Genomic DNA, 9,698 nt, shown 5'->3' with positions numbered 1-9,698 from the left:
CTCGGATTACTGGCCGATTACGGTGCTAAACCCATAGGGCTGGGTTTGGGTCGTGACAGCTATGAACACTATCTTTTATGATCTCATTGGAGGATACTTAGAGTGCTACATTGACGGCATTGTAGTAAAATCCCAATCCATGGAGGAACATTTGTTTCACTTGGAAGCAGCTTTTGAAATAATGAGAAAGTGTAAGTTGAAACTTAATCGTCTCAAATGTGCTTTTGGTGTATCAGCTGGAAACTTCTTAGGCTATGTAGTACACAAGAAAGGAATATAGATTGATCAGAACAAAACCAAAGCTATCATCGAAGCCAGACCTCCATCAAGTAAGAAAGAAATACCAAAATTCCTGTGGTGACTTTAATTTAATATTAAAGTAGGTCCTAACCATTTATTGTGTTGGGTCCAAGTGGGCCAAAAACCATTGGGTTTTGAATAAGAAATTGCCAAGAAATTGCTTCATGATGTTAGATTCATGAATAGGATTTTAAAGAGTATTTAAATCATTTTTCTTGGCTAAAGGGTGTGAATCCTTTGGGCATCCAAACTTTTCATATTTTGGAAAGGGGCTATGGATGCTTGGTGTTTTAATGACCAGCCTTAAAGGCTGGAGGCTCTTCCTCTCTCCCCTATACATGTATAAATTGAGACATTCCTATCAAGTTTTAATATAGAAATTTTTTCTTCCATTTTACAAGTCAGTTTGCCAGAAAGTTCCTATTGTGAGAGAGTGCTGCCACTGTTTTTGTTTACTAAGCTAGACAGAAAGTGCTTCTGCCGTAGCTGGTTTTGACCGTCCTCTCCTGGGAGACAAACGCCGGGTTTCCTCAAGCACTCGACTCGTGAGGCGGCGAAATCTGTTTTAAGGAAACTGCTACCGTACAAGCTTCGGTTTCATTTCTTTACCCTTTTATTGTTTTATGTATTTATGTTGAAATTTAGTTATAATTATCTGCATGTGTTGTTGGTATATAATTTGATTTCTTCATAAATCTATTTATTTAACTTCACAATTTGAACAACAAACTAGTTTGTAAGTGTTCCGTTTTGACATGCAAGGCAAAATTCACCATGTATTTTTTATTTATTTATATGGAATTGAAAATTAGTGTGGGTCATCTTTCATAAAAAAACAAAAACAATATTGATAATTTACCATCGGAAGAATTTATATACTCCTTTCGTTCCAAAAAAGTGGTCCCTTTTGGGGAATCTAATTTTTTTTGGTAGTACAATTATTGCATTTGAAAAAAGTTGATTTTCCAAAATTATCCTTTTGATAATACATTTTTTGGAAATATCAATGTCATAATTGTACTTTTTATATTATTTATTAATTTAAAAAAAGGACAAAATAGGAAATTTATATTATTTTTGTACTTGATTTTTGAAGAGGGACTAATATTTTGGGACAATGAAAAATGGAATAAGGGACTAATATTTTGGGACGGAGGGAGTAAATTTTTTGTATTCAATAATTTTTTTAAACACTTTTTAAGTATATTAAAATATTAAAAAAGACAAATGAAAATATTAAAAAAAATTAATAAAAATTAATAAAAATAAAAAAATACTAATTAAAAATTTTAAAAACTATCAAACCGTCTTTTAAAACAATTAAACATAGCCTTCGTTAGTTTTTTTTTTGATTATTTTAGCTTAGGTTAAAAAGTCTCGTTTGAAATAGGCTTTTTAATTTTTTTAACTTTTGTGAGAAAAAAAAAATGAAATGATTATAATTTAAATATGACAATTTGTCTTATTAACTTATTTTATCTTTTATGACTAAAATAACCTCTAACTCACGTGCCAATTTGCCAAACATAGCCAGAATTATATGATTTGAATTGATTTCGATTTGACCCCATTTTATGTTATTTTATTATTACAAAAATGAGTGAGACCCCACCACCCTCAGTGAATGCTGATTGGTTCAAATTTATTTATTTATTTTTTTGTCCTCCTCTCGTTGACCCTCACGTGTCTGTGGGGTGGTGGGGGTCACCCCAAGTGAGGGTCTGTATCAATTTTGTTATTATTATTATTATTTTAAACAACAAAAAGATATTTTATGTCGTCATTATATCTGCCAGTCCTGACTCGGAATAACTAATTACTTGTCAGATTTAATCTAATCTATAAGAAATGATCAACCACCAACACATTAATAGAGCTGAGTCATGCCTCCCAGAAGAGGCCATAATCGATCAAAATGCGAGATCTCAACAAAAATAAAATCAAATCAAATAAAAGAAGCTGAAATTCAGTTATTTTTCGCACTCAGGATTCGAACCTGATCACCTCTGTGGAGAGAACTGCGTCCTCCACTGAACCACCACATTTTATTGAACACCCTAATTTGAACGACTTACTCACCAAAGGTTCACTTTTACGATGCAAAGCCCACAAACAAGAAAACCAAACGAGATATTCCAAGAAAGATAAGAAAAAAAATTAAAGAGAGCTAAAAAATCTGAAGAAAAAAATGGGTGAAAACAAGCAAATCCCTTCTCCGCAGTTCGATCCGAATGCAAAGTGGGACGCCTGTCTCGATTTGGGTATCCGCCGATTCGTTTACTCCACCCTGGCCGGTGCCGTCGGTGGTTTCCTTCTCTTCAGTAAGTTCCCCCCCCCCTTTTTTCTGTCTGTTTCCCGAGAAAACTGCAGAAAAAGAAATGGGTAATAGAAAGTTTTGAATACACCTTCCTGTTTGTGTAGTTTAAGTTTCGAGAAATATGGATAGCCATTGATTCCAAACGGGTATCATTCAATGATTATTGTACGGGGAGGAAATAATTCTCCTCGTATAATCCTGTTGACCAAGTCCACGCTCCTCCGTACGACATCGCTTTAGTACCTGAAAACACAAACGTGAGCTAGCCGGCGGTTGTGTGCCGGAAACCTCTCCGATGCCTAAGTCAGTAAGCTTGACAAATAGACAGAGCTTTAAGTTCTCAGGAAGGTTGTGTTCAATTACCTCCTCCAAGGTGATGTTGGTGGGCTTTTATAAGTTTCCCGTGGCACAATCCTAGTAGGTCTTGTACTTCTCCATGCAGAGTCCTCCTAGGATTCATACTCCTAAAGATAATGCTTATCCTTTTACACCCTCCCCCACTGCTTAAACCAAGTGGGATGGTTTTCTCCATGGCCGAACTTCCATGTAACCGAAGTAAAATTGGCTATGCTGAGCCACAGAGAAGGCCGAACTATCCTTAGCTCGGTCTTCTCCTCTAACTCATTACTTCGGCTGCCCCTGTTCAACCTTGGTGTGCTTAGATCAAACTTCCAAGTAACAAGTTCTGACTGACCTAACCAGAGTACGTCACGACCGGACTAATTCCGAAACCGGTCTTCCCAGAACATACTGTGACCGGACTAACTCTGAGACCGGCCTAACTCCGAGTTGCCTCTGGACCGGAGTAGCTTTACTCTTCCTTGGGCCGAAGCAACTATCTCTTCTTGAGCCGGAATAAACTCACCTCCTTGGGCCGAAGTAACTTTGTCTCCCCAAGGCCGGAGTAACCTTGCCCTCTAGGCCGGAGTATCCAGTACGGCCTTTTTACCTAGTCCTTTGCGTTTTGGGCCTCAAAGCCCAACTCGAAGCTCGGCCCAATTTTTCCCAAAAATTACCCTCTCAATTATTTATAGGGTTTCTTTGTTCTTCAATTTTCAGGGATATGATTCATATTGGAATGTGTATCTACGCATGATTTACATTTGTGTATGATATTTTGAGAAAACGAGTCTCTGCAGAAGTGCAATACCTACTTATAAGAATCCAGATAATTGGAATTTTTCTAATTTGAGTGTTTCTTCGTAAATGTAAACGTTGAGCAACTCCAATGGCAAAGCTATAAGACCTGCCAAAGCCATTTTTTTCCCTAGATATCTCAAAAATTGTTCTCCGATGGTGAACCAAATTTCTTGCCAAAAAATGGCAAAGCCCTTTTTTCTACGTCAACAAAACTAAATCATGGGCACAAGAGATTTTATGAGTGGACCTAATTGCCGAAAATTGATATGGGAATTGATTGCTTCAAAATAGCATATGAACCATTGGAGTGGTATAGTATAGCCAAAAAATAGCTTTTTTTGCACTGTAGCAAGCAAAAAAATAGCTTGAGCAAAGCCATTTTAGCTTTTACCATTGGAGTTGCTATATGGCCATTTTCTATACTAGGGTGTGGAGGGAGCATAGTAGAAGTTGTGTGTTTGGCTTGAGCCAAATTTTGAAATTTTGAATTCCGTGTTACAGGCAATGTTGTTAATCTCATACTGTGCCGGACATGGCCAACACACAGTTATCTTGCTATGAGCTCTAAGAAGAGTCTCATAAAGTCATAATCACCACCACTATGTAAACATGATGTTTTTGTTAATCATTGCTTACTCCTTAAACAATACAAATAAGTAGAGCATTCTCTCTCTTAATTTTTGAATTAGTGTTTGATTGTTGGATATTGAATTACCATTTTAAACAAGAGTTTGGTTGTTGATTGCTAATGTTTTCATTTTTTACTTGTAGTGGTTATAGGAAAACTTGTCTTTTTCTTCTTGTGCTAGTAGCACACCCACAATTTCTAATATTAAGGATGGTTGATGATTGATAAAATAGTACTTAATATAGATTGAGTACAGTTTTAAATTATAGATTGAGTGGGTGCAAGTGAGAATTGTGCCATTTCAGCACATTTCTCATTTGCTAAGGACACGTGTCTCACCTGCACTCCATTGATTTGCAATTACTTTTCCTGTTTCTCATTTTTACAGCTAATTGGTTTTTCAAACTGGTCTATTAGTATCATTATTATTTTTATTACTCTTTAATGGGTGATTCAAACTTCATTTTTTTTTAGCATTACATTTTGGGCTAATTTTACAAATGGGTGCAATGGAAGGAAATGCTACCCCAGAATATGGTAATTAACCACCAACACACACACACACCAAAAAATAGAAAATAAAAAAAGACCATGCCTGATTTGAATTAATATGTAATTTCTATCAATATTATGAAATTCCTAGGCTCATTGGTTTCTTCATGTGCGCTGTTCCTTGGTCTTTTCAATTGTGTTTATTATTTTCTGATTGTAAAATCTTGCATTGTAAAAGGAGGGTCTAAAGAAATATAAGGTGTTTTTAGTTTTGTTGTATTTGGTGTTCTGCATTGTCAGTGGACCCTGTTTTGCACTGAGAGACCCTCAATCAGGCTTCTTGTTCAAGTTATATTATTTTTCACACTTCCATAGATGCTAAAGTTTTACCTTTCTTTGACCAACATCTGGACTAAACTAGAAAATCAAAATTTACCATGTAGATGATCATGTCAACTGTAAGAATTTATGTATTATTGATTGATGTCTTGATTGTATGTTATAAATTACAAATGGTGAGGGGCTCCTTATATAGGAGATGTAGTGGAGTAGGTGGTAGTGGTAGGTGTGTAGTAGGTGGTAGTAGGTGGTGGTAGGTGTAGTAGGTGGTGGTAGGTGATGGTAGGTTTTAACAGCCCCCCGCAAACTCAAGGGGGATAGGAACTAACCAACTTGAGTGTGGAGAGAGTAACAAAAAAAGAAAATACATAAAAATAAAAGAGGATAGGAGACACTGTATGGTCGTGTCAGACCATTGGTGAAGACACTGGATGGTGGTGTCATAACGTTGTAGAGGACACTGTATGGGGGTGTCATAACGTTGTAGAGGACACTGTATGGTGGTGTCATAACGGTGTAGAGGACACTGGATGGCGGTGTCAGACCGATGTAGAAGACAGTTTATGGGGTCATGTCGGACCGTTGTAGCAGACAATGTTGTGACAGTTGTTGTGACAGTTTACAGAGTCTTGCTGGACCCTTGTAGAAATTAACCGAAATCAATGTCGGGACAGTTTACAGAGTCTTGTCGGACCCATGAAGGAGCCAACCGGAATCAATGTCGGGACAGTTTACAGAGTCTTGCTGGACCTTTGTAGAAATTAACCGGAATCAATGTCGGGACAGTTTACAGAGTCTTGCTGGACCCTTGTAGAAACTAACCGGAATCAATGTCGGGACAGTTTACAGAGTCTTGTCGGACTCTTAAAAAGTTGCACCCTCAAAAGGTGTGCCCAATTTTGTCAAAAGGCGTGCCATCAAAAGGCGTGCCCAATTCATCAAAAGGCGTGCCATCAAAAGGCGTGCCATCAAAAGGCGTGTCCACTTTGTCAAAAGATGTGCCATGAAAAGGCGTGCCAGTTTGTCGGGCGGCAAGAGGCGCGCGATACGCGTGGCTGCCTCGGCTATTTAACCAAGACGAAGGCTGAGGCTGAGGCATACCATTCTGAAACCTCTGAAACCAACCCTTCGCTGAAAAAACTCTGCCTCTGCGGAGAGAGAAACTGTGGAACACTTTGTTGCCATTCTGTCACCAACCCTTCCGAACATTACCAGTCTGAAATTGCTATTTCGCTGAAACACTTAGCAACCCAAAAACATGGCCTCTTCTTCCCGTCCAGCTACCCAGAACCTGCTCACGCTCTTTCCAGAACTGAACGAGCCCACAAGAGAAATAACTGGTGCGGTGGCCAGTGAACCTCAACCAAACACCTCTGGTTTTGCTCCATTGAACTTTCCGATGCGGTCGGTGGAGCAAAAAATGGCGGTGCAAACTGATATTGAGGCTAATCAGTATACTCTGAAGTCATGCGTGGAAACCATGACGGCGGTCACAAATTTGTCGAACCGGCTGCAGAGTAGGACAAATGAGGTGCAGCATTTAAATTCCCAGCTGGCTCTGCTCCAACGCATGTATAAGGATGCGCGAGCAGAGATAAGTGTGCTGAAAGCAGAAAATAAGGAGCTGAAGCGGAAGGCCACTGTGATGTTCCGATTTGGAGGTCCGCCGTATGCTGCAGTGGAGGAGTATGGAGGAGTGAACGTGCTCGGCGGCGTAGGAAACACGGAGGCAGCACCGTCAAGGGCCGCCCAGGACGGAGGAAAGAAGAAGAGATCTGCAGCAGAGTAGAGAAGAAAAATCCCACTGTGGGTGTTGGGTGTGTTATGGTGGTTTTTTTTTTTTTTTTTTTTTTTTTTTTTTTTTTCGTGTAAAATTATGATCGGGGTTGATCCTGACATGAATAAAATAAGTGTGTTTGGCAAACTCGAATGGTAGGTGTGGTAAGGCAGAAAAATCAACTGGAATGAATTTTTTTTTTTTTTTTGTGAAAATAATAATAATAATAATAATAATAATAATAATAATAATAATAATATTAATATGGAAATCATGGAGTGGGCGGTGGTACAAAAATATTGTGTAGAAAAAGAGGGAGATGGTGGAAAAGAGAGGCCACTCATGTTATTAAAATAAATTAAGGAATTAAAAAAAGTGATATTGGTTTTGTTTTCAAAAAGATGGATTAAAATAAATATAAAAAAAGAAAAAGAAAGTGGAGACCATGATGAAAGGTGGGAACAAGTGTGCTGGTGCTGTGTTGTAATGGTCAGAAAGAGAGATAAGAAAATAAAATAAAATAAATTTCAAGGTGCTGTGTTGTAATGGCATTGAAATATCCACCATCATAAAGAGTATCAGTGGTGCTGCATATGTTTATGAGCATTATTTGAGGCCTTTCTTTCTTAACCCACAGCAGACTGTTAACGTCTAGTATGTCCCAAGGAAGAAGGACATCTTCAGTAAGCCAGATGACATTCTAACTGCTGCTGAGAAGTACATAGAAGAACATGGCCCGGAAGCATTTGAGAAGCTTGTTAGCAAGGATAGGGAAACCAAGTTCAGGAGTAGCAATTACACGTATTTTGATGAGGACCACAACTATTGAGCCTTGTTTGGCTGAGGGAAACACCTTTTTTCCGCTGCTGTTAGGAGTATCTTTCCGGTGGAGAAGCTGCTATGGACTATTTGGGGAGAGTGATGTCGAAAGCCGGAGCCTTGGATCTCGCCACCGGCGTCGGCGGAAAGATCGAGAAAGACGATGTTCTCTCCGCTGTCCAGAAGTATGAGCAGTATCACGGCTACTATGATGCCGAGAGAGAATGAGATGTTATGAAGATATGATGAGGAGGTAGGTATGTAGTAGACAATTCTAGCGGACTAGGTTGAGGTCCGGCGGGCGGCCAAGGCGAGGTTGCCGCCCGCCGGTGAAGCGAAAAAATATTAAATTCTTAACCTTGCTCTGATACCATGTAAGAATTTATGTATTATTGATTGATGTCTTGATTGTATGTTATAAATTACAAATGGTGAGGGGCTCCTTATATAGGAGATGTAGTGGAGTAGGTGGTAGTGGTAGGTGTGTAGTAGGTGGTAGTAGGTGGTGGTAGGTGTAGTAGGTGGTGGTAGGTGATGGTAGGTTTTAACATCAACCAACCTCATATTTGGCTGGACCCATGTTGGGAAATAAAGTTTATCTTAAGTTCTTAACGAATAGAAAGGAAAGAAAGAAACAAAAATATGTTATAATAGTATTGTATTTCTAGGTAATTTGTTTGGTCTTCTCTTGCCAGCTGCATTTGTGAGGAAAAAAATTGTGCGCATGAAATTGATGCCTTAATGGATTTACTCTGGTTTGTCGTGATAGGGAGTCCTGTGACGCGCTGGGCATCAGTGGCTTTGGGTGCTGGAGTGGGTATTGGATCTGCATACACAGAGTGTTCTTACAAGTTTGATTAGAAGTTGACCACCTCTAAGATTTCAGATCCTGCTTCTCAGGTAGTTCTCATGTTCTTCACTTACTTTATATGATCTATTTAATGTTTAATTAAGATTAACACTTCATCCAATTATACTCCTATAGCCATGCCAAATTGAGGAGCAGCCTTTCTTTCTACATTCAATTGAAACGCACTCAATATTATTAATCCGAAAACTGAATATTATAATGCTAAAAGCCTAGCATTTGTAGGCCAAAACCCTAAACGAATCAGGAAACGGATCTTAATGATATTTGGAAACATAATAAAAAAAACTAAATTAATAATTAGTAACTACTAACTAAATAATAGTAATAATAAAAATATTAATTACCTTTATTGGACCAAAAATTCTTTGAACCCACAGGCTTTGCCGTTCTAAATCTGATAGTAATGGGCTTCTAGCCAGTCAAGGGTTGCGCCATTAAGTTATTTATCTTGTCATTTTCCATTGGTGTTTACCGATGTCAAAAAATGGTAAGATACAATAGTTCAATACAGTTGTGATGCCTGCATGGCGGTTATGATGTGTGGATACTTTTGTTTTTATTATTTATTTTTGAAAAAAAATTGTTCACAGTTGTATGGTTTTTATGAAGCACAAATACATTGAAGGAAGAATGATGGCCTTTTTTTTTTGTTGTTTTCAGGATGGACAGGACTGAGATTAGAATTTGAAGTACCTTCAAGTTTTTGGTCCCAAATCAGAATTCTTCATACAATTAGATTGGGTGTTACCGTTTTTCTGTTTCAGCTTTTGTCCATGTATTGCCAAGATTGTTCTGGATTGTTAATCATTTAATCCAATGTAGTGGAAATTTCATATGAAACCCTTATTTCCTTTCACTATGTATAATATCAATTGGGGTTTCGTAGATGAAAACAAGAAAAAAGGAATTACAGCTTTTATTGAAGCGTTGGGCTAAATGTAAGGTATGATATGCAGATTTGAGTTTTGGTGACTTTACAAGTATGGAGAGCTTTATTTTTGTTCTTATTTAACTT

General features: G+C 38.0%; 1 long non-coding RNA gene across 1 annotated transcript; it reads left to right on the top strand.

The window, feature by feature from the left end:
* The first annotated feature begins 2,171 nt into the window (after positions 1 to 2,171).
* Positions 2,172 to 9,695, top strand: LOC145804123 (uncharacterized). The gene is made up of 3 exons (XR_014345734.1): positions 2,172 to 2,621; positions 8,582 to 8,712; positions 9,344 to 9,695. It is a non-coding gene; the product is annotated as an uncharacterized LOC145804123 (long non-coding RNA).
* The last annotated feature ends 3 nt before the right edge of the window (positions 9,696 to 9,698 follow it).

Source organism: Camellia sinensis, chromosome 12 (assembly GCF_055761805.1).
Source record: "Camellia sinensis isolate YWXY chromosome 12, ASM5576180v1, whole genome shotgun sequence".
In the NCBI taxonomy this organism is placed as follows: Eukaryota; Viridiplantae; Streptophyta; class Magnoliopsida; order Ericales; family Theaceae; genus Camellia; species Camellia sinensis.
Note: the sequence above shows the minus strand (reverse complement) of the source record. Positions and strands in the feature narration are given on the sequence as shown.